The sequence below is a fragment of the Acinonyx jubatus genome, chromosome C1 (genome assembly GCF_027475565.1).
Source record: "Acinonyx jubatus isolate Ajub_Pintada_27869175 chromosome C1, VMU_Ajub_asm_v1.0, whole genome shotgun sequence".
Taxonomy (NCBI): Eukaryota; Metazoa; Chordata; class Mammalia; order Carnivora; family Felidae; genus Acinonyx; species Acinonyx jubatus.
In genome coordinates, this window is record NC_069381.1 from 141,781,362 (window position 1) to 141,800,692 (window position 19,331).

Genomic DNA, 19,331 nt, shown 5'->3' on the forward strand with positions numbered 1-19,331 from the left:
TAAATTTCTGGACGTGATCTTTGTATCTGAGGCATTCCGCTTCGTTCCAGTGTGGCTGAAGCAAATAGCAAATCTTTTGCAGTGTGTGGCTATTAGTGCTGTCTGCTCTCCTCAATTTGCCCATCTGAATTGACAGTTAAAGCTCCTTTTCTATAAATAGCAAGTTATTAGTTAAAGCATGGTTGCCATATGGCCAAATAGTCTCTATTGTTAAAGTGATTAAATGCAGTAGCGATGCCCAGTCTTTAAGAAGATACTATGTTCCATGATAAAAGCCTGGGGATTATTTTTATTCCCAAACTAAAATGTTATCAAGCTTATATAGCGTCTGTTTCTATATGCGTATGTATATTTATTCATCTTGTCACTACTTTTTAAAACTCTCAAAAAATGCCGTATGTATATTAAAGTGTGCAAAGTGCACTAATATTAAGTATACAGATTGGTATATCTGTACTTTTTTACATAGCTACACACTTGTGTTACTACTACCCAGACCAAGATATAGAACCAATCCCCAAGAAGTTGCCCGTACTTCTCTCCCTGTCAATAACCTTTTGGTTTTTAATATTTTAAAAAAAATTTGTTTTTATGCTAATAAGCCTCCAAAAAGTAATTAAGTATTTTGAAGCACAGTTCCAATCTTATAAATTTGCTGGAAGTATTAACAATTATGATGACAAATAAAAACCTCTGTACAATGCTGAATAATGCAATAAACTATAATAATGATATTGTAAGTAATAAACTTCATTAGATGCTCACTGAAATCAAACAGAATTGCAAAGCGGAAACCTCATACAGTTCTATCCAAATCCCCCACCTGCGAACCAAAAAATAGAGCTGCCACACAGGCTGGTGAATGTTCTATTGGTCATGTTGCCAGGCAACCTCAGTCAGTACTGGAGACACCCAATTGAGCAGCAAAGACTCAGACTAGAAGGTATCTTGGAAACAGAAGGGTCCAGCTGAAGGAGAGGAAAGGAGGAGGGAGACAGAAAAATCAAGAGTGCCACTTGAACATTTATACATATTGGTCATGACCACAAACAATATTTTTCCTAGCAACATGCAGCTAGTTTAGAGTGAAATTCTTGGGGTTTCTACTTCCTTCGCTGTGTTTTCTTCCCTCGCTGTGTCTACAGGTATGAGTGCAAAGGTTTGGTAAGATGCATCATCATTAAGTCATTTTCAGCACATTCAAGCCATGCTGACTAAAAGTTCATTGAGATTTGAATCAGACAGTATTATATCTGATTTGGTCATGCTGAAAACAATCTCACTTTTAAATTGATATACTTTCTTTAAAAAAGATGGAAAATACAACATGAAATCCTCACCACCTGGAGTTAATCCTCTTCTTGGAAGGTAAAAGTAAAAAGGAAGAGCGAGGGAGGCGTGCCGAAGTCCTCTGGGAGGGCGTCAGAGGAGGTGCTGCCAACCAAGGAGATGGGGCAAAAATCTGGGATGATGACCTCAGCTGAGCCCTCTACTCTGAGATGCAACTTTTATGTATTTTTCTAGAAATTTGTCTTCCATTCTCCACAGTTCTCTTTTTTTAAGTTTATTTACTTTTGAGAGAGAGAGACAGAGAGAGCGCGAGTGGGGGAGGGTCAGAGAGAGAGGGAGACAGAATCCGAAGCAGGCTCCGGGCTCAGAGCTGTCAGCACAGAGCCCAACAGGGGGCTGGAACTCACAAACCCTGAGATCCTGACCTGAACTGAAGTTGGACACTTAAACAACTGAGCCACCCAGGCTCCCCCATTCTCCTCAGTTTTATATAAAAGCTTTTCTACTTTACTATGCTCTACTCTCCTTTCTTCTTTCTTAACTGCTAACATACAGGGAAAACAGCCTCCGTGAGCCAGAAAGCTCCTGCTAATTTACCACTACCCACACATTCTTTCATTCTTCCCTTCTGATGCTTCTTCCTCTTTAAGCCAAAGCCTTCACGCATGTTCTGGATCTTGTACCTGTGTATGTTCTAAAAGCCCTGACTCAAAGAAGTATTTTCTTTCTTCTGCATCTTTAGCCTTCTTCCTCTCCCCTGATTTCCTGATTTCTTCCCATTGGCATTAGACATGTCAAAGGATCGTTCCCCTTATAAACAAACCTGCATCCGTGCACAAATCCTCCCTTTATTCCAAGTCCACTTTCACCTACCCGGGAACTCTTGTCTCTACTCATAGCTAGACGTTTCCCAGAATATGTATATTCTCAGTCTTAAATCTGCATCCTCCACTCACGCCAGAACATACCGGGCACTTGCCTTTTCTGTTTGTCTGAAATTGTTCTAAGGCCACAAAAATTAGTTCTTGGGGGTGTCTAGAGAACATATGTTTTTGATCTCTTGGCATAACTTTGTACCATTGATCACTTCCTCTCTTTTAAAACATTCTTTCTGTTGGAATTTACAATGTTGTGTGCTCCTGTTTCTGTTTTTGTTTTTCTTTCTTCCCCGGATAGCCCTTGCCCATTCTTACCTGTGGGCTTACCTTTCTTTTAAATTGGTACTCTATAAGGTTCTTTGTGGCACCCTCTTTTTTCTTCCCCTCACACTCACACTCTCACTGAACACATTTGTCCAACTTCCATGGCTTTAGTTAACGCTGGTTTGCTGACTCCCCAGCTTTCCCTCTCCTGAAATTCGTTTCTTATACTCACCTGCCTTGGCAGCTCCACCTGTGTGTCCCACAGGAGCCTTTGGATCATCAGTCTACCAGCAAATTTATGCATACTCCTATTTTTTTTATAGTAAACTTAGTTTTTCAAAGTATAAAAAAAGCGATGAAATGCATAAAGAACAAAATAAAAATAAAATCAGTACTCTTTTAAAACTTTAAATATTTTTTTACAGAAAAGTTGTCACATAATTGGATATTTCTCTACTTTGTACACAATTATTCTTACTCTCTACAGAAAGGCTGTTTCTTAACTTTTCATCTGGTGATGGGGTGATGGCAAGCACCAAAATCCTGCTTTTAACAGAATGGTAGTAAAAATGCCTCAGTGATTTAAGTTGAAAGTGGTGCATTGGTACATAGCTCTGACACTCGGTTATTGGGAATGTACAAATGTCTTTTTATTCAAAAACATAAAATAAATTATCCAGAAGCATGGACAATGACTGCGGTAAACCATTACATTGTTGTCAACTGAAACCAGTAACTGATGGTTATAGTGATTTTCTTAAATAACAGCGAGCCTTTTCTCTGGTCATTTCCTTCATCTGACTTTTTTGAAGTTATTGTTGAGGACCTCTGCCTTGAGTGCCCTCTCACAGTTCATTCATAATGGTAAAGCACTATTCTAGGAATTAGAACATGCCACCTCCCACACCACCTCCCCTTCCACCCATTCTGCCCATTCCAGGGTCCTTCTCTTTAGGAATTCCGGTGACCACAACTTCCGCTGTAGTGAACTGAGAGGCCACCGCAGCAGCCTTCAGTAAAGCAGTTTTAACAACCATAGTTGGATCAGCGATTCCTTTTTCAACCATATTCACAAAATCTCCATGCATAGCATTATAACCAACTTCTGAGGAACTTTTGCGTAGTTTTCGCAACTATCAATGGTCCTTCAACACCTGCATTTTCAGAAATGGTCATTGCGGGAATTTTGAGTATTCTCTTAATAATGTCTGTACCAATTTTCTGATCTTCGTTAGCTGGAGTTATGGAATCCAAGGCTGGAATGCACTGAATCAGGGCACAGCCCTCTCCCAGAACAGTGCCTTCTTCAACAGCAGCTCGTGTAGCATTGAGGGCATCTGTAATTCCTTCTTTCCACTCACTTCAACATCATTTGTCTCACCAACCTTCAGCACACCTGCTCCATCTGAGAGTTTTGTCAGATATTCACTCAGTTCTTCCTTTTCATATTCACTAGTTGTGCTATCTAACTGCTCAGTGATTTCTTGAATACATTTTTTATTGTGAGCCTTGTCATCTTTCGTCATGATGACCTCTCCTAATTTTCCTAAGTTGTGAGGATGAACATCTTTAAGATTTAGAGGCAATCCTTCTTCTCCCAACACTGCACCATCAGTAGCAACAGCCACATCTTTAAGCTGGTTCTTTCTATTGTCACCAAAACCTGAAACTTTGACTTGCTACAACCTGAAGACCAACTTTTAGCTTATTCAAAACCCGTATCCTCAGAGCTTCTCCATTAACATCTTCAGCATTTTATGACCAAAGGCTTATGATGAGCGTTGGCAATTTCAAGAGCAGGTACGATGGACTGAACATTGGAAATTTTCTTCTTGCTCAATACAACATAGGCATCTTAGAATTTACATTTCTGGCCTTTTTATGTACTAACAAAGTTTAGAGAAATATAACCTCGATCAAACTTCATGCCTTCAGTAATTTCTAATTCATCCTTTAGTGTTTTTCCATCCGTTACGATAATGACACCCTTTCTTCCAAACCTTTTCATTGCATCAGAAACGATGTTGCCAATTCCTTTGTCTCCATTTGCAGAAATCATAGCAATCTGAGCAATTTCTTCAGGGGTATTCACGGATTTAGACTGCTTCTTAGCTTAGCAATTACAGCATTAACAGCTGACATGACACCTCTCCTGATTTCCATAGGATTAGCACCTTTGCTAATCTTCTCGAAGACTTCTTTGGCAATAGAGCGTGCCAGGACACTAGCAGCAGTAGTGCCACCTCCAGCCTCTTCAATTGTGTTATCGGCAAAATCCTGAACAAATTTAGCACCAGTATTTTTATATTTACCTTTTAAATCAATGGACTTTGCAACAGTCACACCATCTTTTTTTACTCTGGGATTTCCCCAACTCTGTTCAGTAATCACTGTTCTTCCCTTTGGCCCCACAGCAATGGCTACAACATCTGGTAAAAGGTCTACACCTTGAAGCTTGGGCATTCACACCAAATTTTACGTCTTTGGCATAGGCCTGAGTGAGATGAGGAGCCAGTGTTGTGGACACTGGCCTCATTTGGTGAAGTACTGTAATGGAAGCTTTTGCAACAGCAAAGCCCGTGGGCCGTGAGGCAGGCCACTGGAAGTGAGTCAAGGCATCAATACTCTTAACAGTGGTGTTGGCCCCAGAAATCTTAATCTTGAACAGGTCTTTGATTTTATCTGGAATTGCTGTATTATAAGCTCAGTGAAGTAAGTTGTCCCACATCTAGGAAAGCGTTGGAAGCATATAGGTACTTCACTTTGCCACATGAGAGAAATAAATAGCTTCTATTTGAATAAATCTTAAATGCTTCTCTCTTTTTGAGTTGTATTAACAAATTATTTTGTTCATAATACCGATCACAATAATAGTGATAGCTAACATGTACTGATTAGTTACTGTGTCCCATTTCCTCTGATTCTCACTCTATGTACGTAACTTTACCATGCCCTTACAAGCGGGTATTGTTCTTATTGCCATTTTGTAAACATGGGAACAACTGGGGTTAGCCTGGGCAAATTAATCTCTGCAGTATCTCCAAATGAAACGGTGGTAGAGGTGAGGACTTAAATCAAAGTCTGTGTAATACTCCTAACCATACTATATTGTGATGAAGTTTAGAGAAAAAGAAATAAAACAAAACACAGCAACACTTTATGTATTTCTGTCTCTTTGGTACAAATATTTATTGTTGTGATACCTGTGCTGTTATTTCAGCATCTCAGTACTCGCGCTTGATTGGCCCATGACTATAAACACAGTCTTTCCTAGGTGTTAAAATTACCATTTTGGTTTGGTTTGAAGAAGGAACTGAGAATATACAGTCAGGCCTGGAATAAGAGAAAAGGAGTTTCTGTAAAATGGCAAGTGGAGATGATGGGGGAACTTTGGGATAGCCAGGGGAGATGGTGTCATCTCCACAGAAGAGGAAGACAAGAACTGGAAAGTTGGGGAAAGAATGGAAGAAACATCTGATGATATATCCCGCAGAGCCGATTTCAGATTGAAGTGAAAATTCCTGGTTAGGTGATTTTTATAAGTTAAAAAAAAATGAGGAGACTATGGAGAGGAAATGAGATGAGTGAAAAATGAATCTAAAAATATGGTGAAGAGAAATAAGATTTAAATATGATCAAAGAAAAATATAATTGAATAAAATGAGAAGAGTGGGAATAACCAGGAATTAAAAATGGCATAAAGAAAAAGATCCAATGCATCAGTAATAGGCTTCATTGATTCAGATTGCTGCCTTTGTAGGTATCTGCCAGAAATGTGGAGCAAAAAGAAAAATAAAATGTTGATTACTGTTCTGCGCTGGGGTGGAGCTCTGAATGAATGTAGGACATCTGAGCATCTTTATACTGATTGCATTTTTTTTTTTGCAGCAGCAGCAGCAGAGGAATCATACTAGCATTTTCTTTCTCAGTTTGAACAATGTTTCATTTCACAGAAATTAATAGATAAGACATGTCGTAATGGAGCACACGCACTGATTTGTTTGGATGTCAATCAGTGGTTAGAATGTATTTACTAGGATTATCAAAATCAAAAGAAAACATTATAACCATCCAGCCACATAAAGTATAATCTTCCCGTGGGCGAACCAGATGTTACTGATATTGAAGCATTATACTTTTGCTATTTGAGCTATAAAACTATAAAACCTCTGCAGAAAATTTATGAACTATTTGCTTTTAGAATTTGAACTTTGGCTCACAAATAAACTGTAATAAGAAAAATTGTCCATTAATAACTCATTGTTTCTCCCTGCAATATTGTAAACTACAAAAATCTTATTTCTAGAATAGATATCTAACAATTGAGGCAAAATTAAGTAGGGTGGTAATCATTTCTCTCCTGCCCCCCACTGTTCTCCAGCCTCCCACCATATTCCACATAGCTCATTTCTGGTAAATAATTCTGAAAGAAAAATTGTTTCCAGAAGTTGATTTAATTGACAATGACTGGCACAAAGTGATAAATGGACATACAGTTTTTGGTGACCTAGAGACTTAGTATTATTTAATTATTGCATTAAGATGAGAATTAAGGTCATTTAAAATAGCATTTTTAGATTAGACATTTAAAAACAGACCATAGGATAGATTATATTTGTTGTACAGTACATCTTTTACATTTTTTTTGTCTCAGTGGAAACAAATAATATGGGTGCTTGCTTTTAACAGGGAGTTTTTGCTCATGGTAATTTGCTTTTTGAATCTAATCATTCTGTCATTAACTCAATAATGATTTTTTTCAGATTACAGGATACTATTGATGGAGACCACATTTTTCTGTAGAAGCAATCACTGTAGTTCTCAGGCACTTTCTTTAGCATGCCATTTTAATCTAAATCCTATAGAAGGGAAGAGCCTTTTGGAGCTCAAGTAGGTATGTCTTTAATATATTAAAGTTTCCTTACATGAGCAACATAAAATTCATTCATGTTGTTTCTTCTTAGTTGAATTTGAGGAAATATAGGTTGCAACAGTGAGAGTGATTAGAAGTGAGTAGTCTTCTTCAGGAAACCATCAAAATCCTCAGAGGAGGACACAGGCAGCAACCTCTCTGACCTTGGCTGCAGCAACTTCTTACTAGGCACATCTTTAGAGGCAAGGGAAACAAAAGCAAAAATGAACTATTGGGACCTCATCAAGATAAAAAGCTTCTGCACAGCGAAGCAAACAATCAACAAAACTGAAAGGTAGCCTATGGAATGGGAGAAGACATTTGCAAATGACATATCTGATAAAGGGTTAGTATCCAAAATCTATAAAGAATTTCTCAAACTCAACACCCCAAAAACAAAGAATCCAGTTATAAAAAGGGCAGAAGACATGTGTAGACACTTTTCTAAAGAAGACATACACATGGCTGACAGACATATGAAAAGATGCTAAATATCACTCGTCATCAGGGAACTAAAAATCAAAACCACGATGAGATACCACCTCATTCCTATCAGAATGGCTAAAATTAACAACACAGGAAACAGAAGGTATTGGTGGGATTCGGAGAAACCCTCTTGCACTGGTGTCGGGAATGCAAACTGGTGCAACCACTCTGGACAATAGTATGGAGTTTCCTCAGAAAGTTAAAAATAGCACTACCCTACAATGCAATGATTTTACTACTAGGTATTTTCCCAAAGAATACAAAAATACAGATTTGAAAGGATACATGCACCCCAATGTTTACAGCAACACTGTCAACCATAGGCAAACTATGGAAAGAGCCCAAATGTCCTTCAACTGAGGAATTGATAAAGAATGTGTGGTATATGTACACATTGGAATATTAGCCATCACAAAGAATGAAATCTTACCATTTCCAATGATGTAGTTGTAGAGTGTATTATGCTAGGTGAAATAAGTCATAGAAAGGGAAATACCATTTGATTTCACTCAAATGTGGAATTTAAGAAACAAAACAGATGAACATATGGGACGGAGAAAAAGAGAGAGGGAAACAAACCATGAAAGGCTCTGTAAGATAGAAAACATACTGAAGGTTGATGGAGGGATGTGGGTGGGAAATGGGCTAGATGGCTGATGGGTACTAAGGAGGGCACTTATTATGATGAGCACTGGGTATTGTACATAAGTGATTGACCACTGAATTCTACTCCTGAAACCAATATTCCACTGTATGTTAATTAACTAGAATTTAAATAAAAATTTGAAAAGAAAAAAACAAAAGAAATGAGTAGTCTTCCCCAATTTCAATCATTGCTTTTAAATACTGGTCCTGATGGTTTTGGGAAAGTATTTATTTGGAATAAAAACCACAAATGCAACCAAAAAAAGATAGTTCCTGAGTCCTGCATGAGACTCAGGTTTGGAAAGTTAGCTAGTTTCTTGAAAGGAATGTAGAGTTTTCATAGAATTTTATGTGGGGACTAACTTTTATCTTTCCAAAGTCACATAGATTCTGTAACAGTAGACAGTTTTGGAAACAAAAAAGAGAAATCTGGAAACAGAATGCTTAAATCAGGCTTAATTTTAATAGGGAGTTCTGCCCTCCTTTTCCTTCTCACTTACTGTCTTTTGTGAAATACTTTTGATAGTCCTCTGGGTCTGTTCTCTCTATGTGTTACATTTCATCATAGCTCCGTGTGTGCTCATACACTCACGTATACGTATGCACAAATATCACATCACTAAGAATTTTCTATTTTATCACTATTATGTGGTAGTTCTCTTACTTTCAGGCAAAACATATATTTGCCATCATTCAGTTAATATATACTATTTCTGGATAATTTGAAAACTAGTAAAAATAATAAGAGAAATGAAAAAAAATCACACATTCGCCTCTGTTCTTTCCAGTACTTTTATAAGAAAAAGGTAAAAAAAAAATAGTTGTGATTATAGTCTATAAGCAAGTGTGTATGTTAAATTGTTGAATTTTACAAGTATCATATAAGCTTTTTTCATGTTATTACAAAATTGCATAAGTTTCTAACAGCAGCATAATATTCTGTCAATTAGTTACGTATCTATTTTGAACTCCTTTTAATAAACAATGATGTGATACTATCTCCCTGTAAAAAGCGTTTTCTCTCCTATAGGGCTTTTAAAGAGAGTTTTCCAGTTCAGAAATTATTGGTTCAAAGTATATGATTATTTTTAAGAAAATAGGTAATAGAGTTATACTTATTTCTAATAAACCACATTTTCCCCAAGAAGTTTCTATCATTTTACATTACCCACAAAGTAAAAAAGGATGCACTTCATCCCACCTTTGCAAATATACAATTTTGTCAAAACCAGTATTTACTTTTTATGTACAGTTCTCCAGTTAGCACAATCCTTAATTGAATTAATAGGTAGTTCTCCCCAAAGACAAGGAAAATGTTGCTTTGTTTTTGGTCTGCCTGTTCATTTGCTTGTACATTAATGGTAATCTCTGCCCAACTTTTATATCTTGAAAAAAGTTATATCTTTCCCTTTCTCATGTGTTTTTGGGAAATTTCCTTAATTTATAATACTTCTGTGTTTTCTGTTATTGGATTATATACTCCATTATATTAGATTCTTTTATATTGATTAACAAGTTACACTCTTCAGCAATTTGATAAGACAAGATTGCTTTGCTGATACGAATACGAATTTTCATTCTTTGGGTATCTACTAATTTTACTTTACTGTTAATTAATTGGAGACTAATTAATAAATATTCTGATTTTTAATTCTTTATTTATGTCTTCCCTCTAATTGCCTGTCTATTAAAGCCCTTAATTTATGATTAATAACTTTGCCAGGAAGCTTGCAGGAAATAAAAAAAAAACATAAACTGAAGTTGCAAATCAAAGTAATAACTAAGTATATGGTAGCTTTATTACAGTGGGCTTTTTTTTTTCCCTTGGAGTGGAGGACTGACTATTTTACCTGTTATTTTTGGAAAGAGTGGGCATTTCTTTCACATATCAATTACGCTTAAAAATTCACTATATTAAAATATTCAAGCAGGCAAATAAAATCTTATTTACATTTATGCAGCCCTAAGGTAAAATTTCAGAAAGCTCTAACCAATTTTCTAGAGTTTTCTGTGATCAAATCTCTTTTCCTTTGTGCTGCTAGGGTCCTTTTGTGCCCTAGAGTTCTGGGCTTTTCTTTGACTTCCCCCTTTTTTTTTGTATCCCACTAATTGCCAGCTGGAGCAGAGTGATTCTGATATAAATTTAAAGATAATTTAATATTATTTTTCATTATATTTACAAATAAATGCCTCTGTTTTGGAAAGAAAGCCTAGAGAAGAAATAGCCTCTGTATGCTCCCCATTTCAAATAAGGAACACTTGTAATTCATTCCTTACACCTTTGGTTATGAAGAATTGAAAAGCCTTAAGCCCAGCTAGGAAGCTGAGGTTAAGTTTTTCTAATGGTTTGATATCTCAGTGGAAACATTTATTTTCTTTTTAATCATGTAATTTATGGCAGAAGATGGCCAGCTCACTGGCAGATGTCTGCTGGGAACTGTCTAAATGCTCTACTGTTGTCTTAAATCTCTAGGTTTTATATCCAGTTGAACATTTTGGATTCCTGTTTTTCCCTCTTGGTAACTATTAATGAACAAGGTTAAACTACTGGTATGCCATTTTATAAGATGAATACTGAGCTGTCATTAAATACCTGAAACAAATAAATGATGAACAATTTTTAGGTTGACGAATACACGTTTTAAAACTATTGAATTTCATCATCTTTTTGAAGGTCATATATACTTTTTACAAGCTTTCTTCATGAAGACTTAATTTCATTATGTTTTAATGATAATCTATTGCTTGTTAGGTCTCATTAAGATATATTTTAGGCTTTGACATTTGTAACATTTTCATAAAATGTGTATTCCTATACCCAACCATGACTAAAAAGACCAGTGTGTAACAGACTGTCTTAACAAGTGGCATCTGCCTTATAAATATTCTATATAGAGTTTCACTCTTCTTTCAATCTCTCTATGCTCAATAATTCCATTTTTTTTTGCTGCATTGTCTCACATTAATAATTGCATATAAGGACTACATTAAAAAGAGTTTCACATATTGGAATCATTCCTGATGTTTCACATATCTCCGTTCTTATCTCTACTCCAATAGTCTTCTGTGACTCCCCTACTGGGTCCCAAACCAGAAGGCAAGGCTTATGTCTTTCTATATCTTTTATCTTTCATGCCCAGCACATTGACGGCATCTGTGTAGGCACTCAATTGTAACTGTAGGATAAATTAAAGAAATACTTAAATTTTTCTAACTAGGTTAATAGTTTTATGTCGAAAGTAATACATGCTTATATTAAAATTCAAACCTACAAAAGACTATAAATCAGTTCTACTCTTGAGAAATTATCGAGGTTTAGGTGACAAATGTAATAGCAGTCAGACTGCCAGCCACAAGAGCTGGTTCACTCGAGCAGGCCATGTGATTATTTTTGCCAGGCTCTGAGGCTGGATTGAGGTGACAGGGAGAACGTGAACTGTCCCCACCCCTTTCCTCCATCTCTTGGAATGCAATCTGTTTTCTCCCCAGGTGTCAAGGTTGTTAATCTCCCTTGAAAGCCATGAAATTTGGTGTGTCTTAGCTCAATAAATATAGCTGCATCTCTGTTTTCAATTATCTCCTACTCTGATCCAGACCTTTCATATGGAAGAGGTAAATGTAAAAAGGAAGAAGATATTTTTACAAAATTACAGATTCCCTTCATGTTGGCTCACATGCGCCACTGTAGGGGCATTCAGTTAGCAGTATACACAACAAGAGCTTCTTGCCCTATGCTCTGGCACCATGTTGATCAAGAGGAAGATGACCCAGAATTAAATTTGAGTACTCTAGTCCCCTTTTGTCTGGGCTGTTACCTAAAGGTATACTAGTCAGGCTGGCTTGGGGTTCTTACTACGGCCGAAAAAAAAAAAAAGCGCCATGGACTGGGTGGAATCCCGTATTTTCAGAATGGTTTTACGGAATTTCCTACCCCTTTCATTAGTAGGTGGTCCATAAAAGACCCCTTTTTGGGGAAAGGCCAAATTTAGTAAGCCAACTGCCTTGCTCAGGTGGGTGGACCGGGAGTTGATTAGAAGGTTGGTTAGGTATCTTTTTTTCGGTCATTTTTTGAGGACGTCATTGCAACAGTCAGCAAAAAACTTTGAATGGTAGGAAGTGTAGAAAATCCATCCGATACCATGATTATCATTCCATTTTTGGGTGGCCTTTGTGACAAAAGACATACCATTGTCAGACTGCAAATGGCCTGAAAATAAGAAAACATGACCCACTTTAGTTTTGTGGGCCACAGTGGTGTGGCCATAGGTGGCTGAATGGACTAAGACAGCAACACTGTAACCTGAGACCAGGTAGGGCTGTGACTTGGGTAGGATGGTAACTTAGGTGTCTGTACCAAACACCGCCGTATTCAAACAGAGCTGTTCAGAATGGATAACTCTACATAGACAGAAATTAGATTAGTGGTTACCTAGAGCTAGAGTCCATGAGAACATTAGGAGATTATAGCAAAGGGGAACTGTTTTCTTTTGGAGTAACAGAAGTGTTCTAAAATTGTGCATATCTCTGTGACTGTACTACAAGCCATTCATTGCATTGTACACTTTAAATTAGTGAATTATATTGTCTACACGCTCTATCTCAATAAAGCTGTATTTTTAAAAGGGAGTTAGGAGTGGTGGCTTGGTGGCAACAGTGGAATTGGTAAGAAGTGAGTCAAGTCTGAAAGCAGAGCCAATGAAATTTGCTGCATGATCAAATAAGAAATTAAAAAAAAGAAAAGAGAGAGAGTTCCACGGGAAACAAGTGTTGTCAAGGATTTGGAGAAAGGGGAACCCTCTTATACTGTTGGTGGGATTGCAAACTGGTGCAGCCACTCTGGAAAGCAGTATGGTGGTTCCTCAAAAATTTTAAAATAGTACTACCCTACAATCCAGCAATTACTCTACTAGGTATTTACCCAAAGGATACAAAAATACTAATTTGAAGGGATACATTCACCTCAATGTTTGTAGCAGCATTATCAACATTAGCCAAGTTATGGAAAGAGCGATGATTGGATAAAAAGTTGTGGTATGTGTACAAATCTTGCCATTTGTAATGATGTGGATGGAGCTACAGAGTATTATACTAAGCAAAATAAATCAGAGAAAGACAAATACTGTATGATTTCATTCATATGTGGAATTTAAGAAAGAAAACAAATGAACATAAGGGGAAATAAAACAGGCAAACCAAGAAGCAGACTTTTAACTATAGAGAACAAACTGATGGTTACTGAAGGGGACATGGGCAGGGGATGGGTTAAACAGGTGATGGATGTTAAGGCGGGCACTTGTGATCAGCACTGGGTATTGTATGCAAGTGATGAATCATTAAATTCTACACCTGGACATAAAGAAGAAGATTTACAAAAAAGAGCACAAGGTTTTTGACCACGCTATGTCAAATGCTGCTTAGGAGTTATGTAAAAATGGTGCTTGAGGATTGACCATTGGATTTGACCATTGCACTGACTGTATCAAATAAGGTTTCCATATAGTTGCAGGGGCTAAAACCTTTTGGGTTTAAGAGAGAATAAGAGGTTAGGGATATGGGATGTATAGACGGTGACTATACATAATTCTTTCCAGAAGTTTTGCTTCAAAGGTAAGCAGGGTGCTGGAAGAATCACTGAAGAGGGATGTGGGGTCAAATTAGTTTAAGAGTATTATTCATGTATCATCTTCGTATTGGTAACGTTGACTTATTAAAGAAGAAAAAACGATGCAGAAGAGACAAGTGCAATCAGTGAAACCCTATGTGAGAGCAGAGGGTGTTGCCCTCCTAAAAGGACAGTCATCTGTTCTAGCCCTGGGACTTGCAGATTTAGGGTTGGCAGTAAATAGGAAGAAGAAAATTTATAAATTCAACATGGCAGTAGGCAAAATACCTTTCTTATTGTTTATATCTTCTCTGCTAAGTGTAGAAGTGTAATAAGCTAAGAGGAAAAAGTGCAGAGATGGCCGTCTGAGGAAGGCAAGCAAGGTGGAGATTGATTTGAGTAGGAACTGTTGCAGGATTGCAGCAAAGCACAGAGAGTCTACTTGTATTGTGACGTGAGTTTATAGAGTTAAAATGAGAACAGGCAGCATATTCTGAGGAGGTTCTTTCCGGTGATGTTCGTCTATTTGCATGTTAGGAGTGGAATAGGGAAGAGTTGGATTTTTAACCTGGGTATTATTGATAAGGCTGCCATAACAAAGTATCACAGATTGGGTTGCTTACACACAGCAATTTATTCTCTCACAGATTGTAGAAGTCCAAAATCAGTGTGTTAGCAGATCTGATTTCATTCTGAGGTCTTTCTCTGTGGCATATAGGTGGCTGCCTTCTCTGTCTTCACATGGTCTTTCCTCTGATTGTGCCCTAATCGCCTCTTCTTGTAAGGATGATTTGGATTAGGGACAATGCATATGACCTCATTTTACCTTAATTACCTTTTAAAAGACTGTATCTCCAAATACAGTCACATTCTAAAATCTTGGAGATTAGGACTTCACATACAAATTCTGGCTTGGCAAAATTCAGCCCATAACAGCCAGTGCTGGAGTTCTAAAAACATAAAAATATTTGAGGGAGAATGGGGGTATATAAGAGATATGAATTCTTGTTCTCATATAACTTACTATTTAACAAGGAGGGACAGACAATAAACAAATTTAAAAACTAATTTTTTTATATATGTTTGGGGGTAAGAGGTACAAAGGAGAAAGATTAAATGAGTTAAGAAATCCAGAGTGACTAAGTTGTGTGTGTTATTTTTAATGGGTTGATAGGAAAGCTCACCAAGATTTGACATTTGAGCAGGGGGAAGTAAGATCTGAAGGAAATAAGAGCAGGAAGCCATGACCAACCACATCAGTAAACAGAGAAAATAGCATAAGCATACGCCCAGAGGCAAGGTATTTGTAAGGAACAGCCTGAGACCCAAGTCACTACCATAGAGAAAAGAATGGTAGGAAAGGGGTCAGAAAAGTATTAATCAGGGAATCAAATGATTGGTACATAAACATTTTGTTTTTGCCTTAAAAATATATATGTAATTTACACAGAATGAAATGCACAAATCTCAAGTGTATAGTTCAACGAGTTTTGACAATTGCAAAATCCTGTGTAATTCATCTCCATCAGAAACTCTTCTAAATATATTTTGAATTATTAAATTTAAAATATTGTAATTTGTAATACTCATAAATAGTAATATTAAATATATTTGTGATGTTCATCTTGTCCCCCGACACCCTGAATACACACAGAGTATACACTACTTCTGGAAAGGTGGGCAGAGAATTCTTACTCTTTTTCTCATTTTCTTGATGATGTTCATGTTGATAATAATTTTACTGTTACTACTAATAATCGGTAATGTATATTGAGAAACTCCTAAGTTCCAGGCACTCTTATAAGAGTTTTGCATGTATTAATTAATTCAATACTCATCATAGGCTGTGAGGTAGCTATTATTGTTCATATTTTCTGAATAGAAAAACAGAGGCACAGAAGATTTAAATAACTTGAATTAAGCCATACAATTAGTGAGTGTTGGACTCAGATCCAACTCATGGCATTATAACTCTGCAATATATAATTTTAGATCTCATGCTAGGTTGCCTCCTAATAGTCAAATTTTATGTTATGAATATTCAAACTTTCCTTGGTTTAAATGCCAGAGAGGGCCTTTTGGTTTTGTTTTTTGTTTTTCTTTTTTTGCTTCTATTCCATTTTTCCCCCATAGGCATTCATTTAACATTATCTTTGCTTCTTTGTCTCATGGTATATCTTCCAGTGTGGTATGATTTTTAGAGTGGATCCTTTGTTGAAGCTATGGGTAGATCCCTCTAGGTCATTTTAGTTTTTAACCTTCCTTCATACAAAGATCAGTTTTCCTGTCAATCATACCTGTGGCTAACACAGTGCATTTTATTTTCAGTGCTTACACATTAGATTTATTAGTCTGTAAACCAGTTCTGCAAATTTGTCCAGTCATCAGCTCACAGAAGCTCCTGCATAGCTATTTAAAACATTTGAGGTACGTTGGTGCCTGAACCTTCTGGGAGCACTACCAGCAGTCTTACACTAGTTCCCAGGATGCTTTGGCAGCCTCACATATAGCCTCACAAAATAGAATGAATAAATTTGCACCTATTATGCAATTTTTATGAAATAAAATAAATGAGTACAGATAAAAATATGTCTAATAGCAACTAAACTAGACTCTCCATGGAAGTGATAGCCTCCGAATTTTAAAACAAAAAACTCTTTCCCCTTGTTTAAAAACATATTTACCAACTCCTAAGCTTTATCTAGATTGTTTTATATTTGAAATATGTTTTTGATAAAGATAGGAAGATGGTATATATCTTCAGACAAAAATCCTGTAACGCATCATAGAATATCTGATGCATATAATGATTGGTGGGCAAGAAGAAAAAGAAAGGCAATCTGACTAGCAAGATGGTACTTGATGGCTTTCTCTTAAAAGTACTCCCACCTAGAGAAGTACTTTTAAAGAGAGAAGGAACTGTGCTCAAAAGATACTGAAACAATTAGGAAAGGGGCTGTCTTTTCAGATAGAAGAGCCTGTAGTTTATGCAAGTTAGTCATGCTCCACATTGGTTTGGCAAGACAGGGATATTGCAGAACTTGGATTTGGCTTCAGAAACTGAGAAGTGTTTGCAAATAAATAGAGGCTTACTGGAATAAAAACATAATACAGATGCTGATTCTCTTAAATAAACCTGGGCTACCAACTGTGCTTATGTTGGTTAGTGTTACTGTGTGTTTTGTACCATCCTTCTGCTCCCATCAGTTTTGTTCTCATGAAGAGTATTGGAATACAGTATATGAGATTACCATTATGCAAGTGCCAGCAGATATGTCTCAATGAATGATAAAATTTAGTGCATTTTCAAGGTGGAGGTAGGTGTTTTCAAAGTAGAGATAGAATTCGAAATATATTGAATATATTGAATATATTCAAATATATTGAATATTCGAAATATATATTGAAATATAAATGAAAAAAATCACACAACAACTTAGTTTTATCAGTTAGAATAGTGGGATTAGACTTCTCTCAGTGCTAATGATTTGATATATAGCTCATTCAGGCTATGAAATTAGAATAATTTGAGTAATGCTTGAAATGGCAATAAGATATGATTTTGACTTTCTATTACAGCTAAAATTTATATTAAATTCTGAATAACATTAACTGTTAGGCTCCTATTAGGAAATGTCTTATCTTAGACATTTTAATATTTAAAGTTAAGCGATTTCAGATTTTTTATTATAATATTCTTTATATTTTCTTTTAAAAATGTTCTCATTCTTTATCTTGCTTAAGCCTTTACAATATTTTGCGAGCTGAATAGGACAGGAAATATGTTATAAATAAAGACAATGAAGCACAGAGAGGCAAAATCCTGACCCAAAGTCATCATTTCATTTTATTACAGAGCCAGGGATGGTGCTTTTATGCCTTTCATTAAGATCTTTATATAACTTGTAAGATCTTTATGATAGGATCTTTTATTTTAAGATATTCCCATCTTAAATCTGGGGATGGCTATTTGGTAACCATCAGTGTTATATATACTTTTCTGTGGGACTTTTTTCTACAATAAACTGAAGAGAACTACTTCATCATAGGACCAAGAAACACAGAACATTTGACAGCTTGGATTGTTTCATACCTTGTATTCAGTAAAGCATGCATGCACAAAGTAACAGGAAATATGCATCAGGGAATTCTTCACTTGTTACCAGGTTTAGAGGCTGAGTTCCAATGTTTAGTTATATACTTTACAGGAAAATGAAGTTGAAATGAAATAAAGTAGATAATTAGCATGACATTTGTTTCCAGAAAAATCATAAGCAAACAGATAAACCCCACATATCATATATTCTGTAGACTTGCACATTTTATACCTTTTTAATAAAATATGCTGCATAAATGTAAATTTAATGTAGATAGTGAAGATAGACTCTGTTATGTTTTCAGCTGTCACTTTATGTAAATTTTGAATTCCTTGCTAGTCTGGATAGGTTGTTACAGGCAGTAGCCTTTGTATTGCTTTATGATGCAAAGTCAGCTGCTATTAATTTAAAGAGCATTTGCCTCAGCAAATTGCACTTTGATGTTTTTGAGACAGATATTTATGAAGTATTCTGAGTACCTTTGTATTTTGTAGCTGTTCTTCTCAAATATCTTTCAAAATTGTATTACTTATTCACCTCAAAAATTTTAAACTTCAGTTGATATGAAGTGTAGCAAATGGCATGAACATATCTTTGGCCTGTTATATTTATGGTACATGACTTAACTGTCAATTTATTGTAAATGAATTAACCAGGTAATTATTGCTTTTTATAGTGTCAATAAAACAAATATGTTTGTGGTATTAATTCTACATTTATTTAGAATACCTCTCAATAGGTAATTGTGCACATATCTGTATGCCTTTTAGAATTTGTGCTTTGGTTATCTGAAGTCACTTTAAACTAATATGTTGTCTCCCCTCTCATAATTTTTTGAATGTATGCTATCCATTCCAAATTACGCATTTGTTGTGGATACTTTCTCTGCAGACCAGATGGAGTTTTTAAGGTTAAGTAACAGATGAGTTATTTCGTGCAATGGTCCTTTTTGAGAATTTGAGACTTTATTTTGTTTTATACGTTAATAATTATCTGTCTTGCAAGATGCTTAACAAGCATTATTGTGGCTAGTCCTAATAGCAAATCTTAGATTTGGCATTGTTATTCTCATTTTATAGTTGAGAAAACAGCCTTTTTAAAAAAGGGTCCTGCAGATAGGAGGTGAATAGACACAGGCCTATCTGTGTGTAAAGTCC

At 36.1% G+C, this 19,331-nt stretch overlaps 1 protein-coding gene and 1 pseudogene across 4 annotated transcripts in view; one reads left to right on the forward strand and one right to left on the reverse strand.

Moving 5' to 3' along the window:
• GALNT13 (polypeptide N-acetylgalactosaminyltransferase 13) overlaps positions 1–19,331 on the forward strand; it is a 565,714-nt gene that overhangs the window by 76,829 nt on the left and 469,554 nt on the right. The window lies entirely within an intron of this gene.
• LOC106976059 (60 kDa heat shock protein, mitochondrial-like) lies at positions 3,169–5,415 on the reverse strand (annotated as a pseudogene).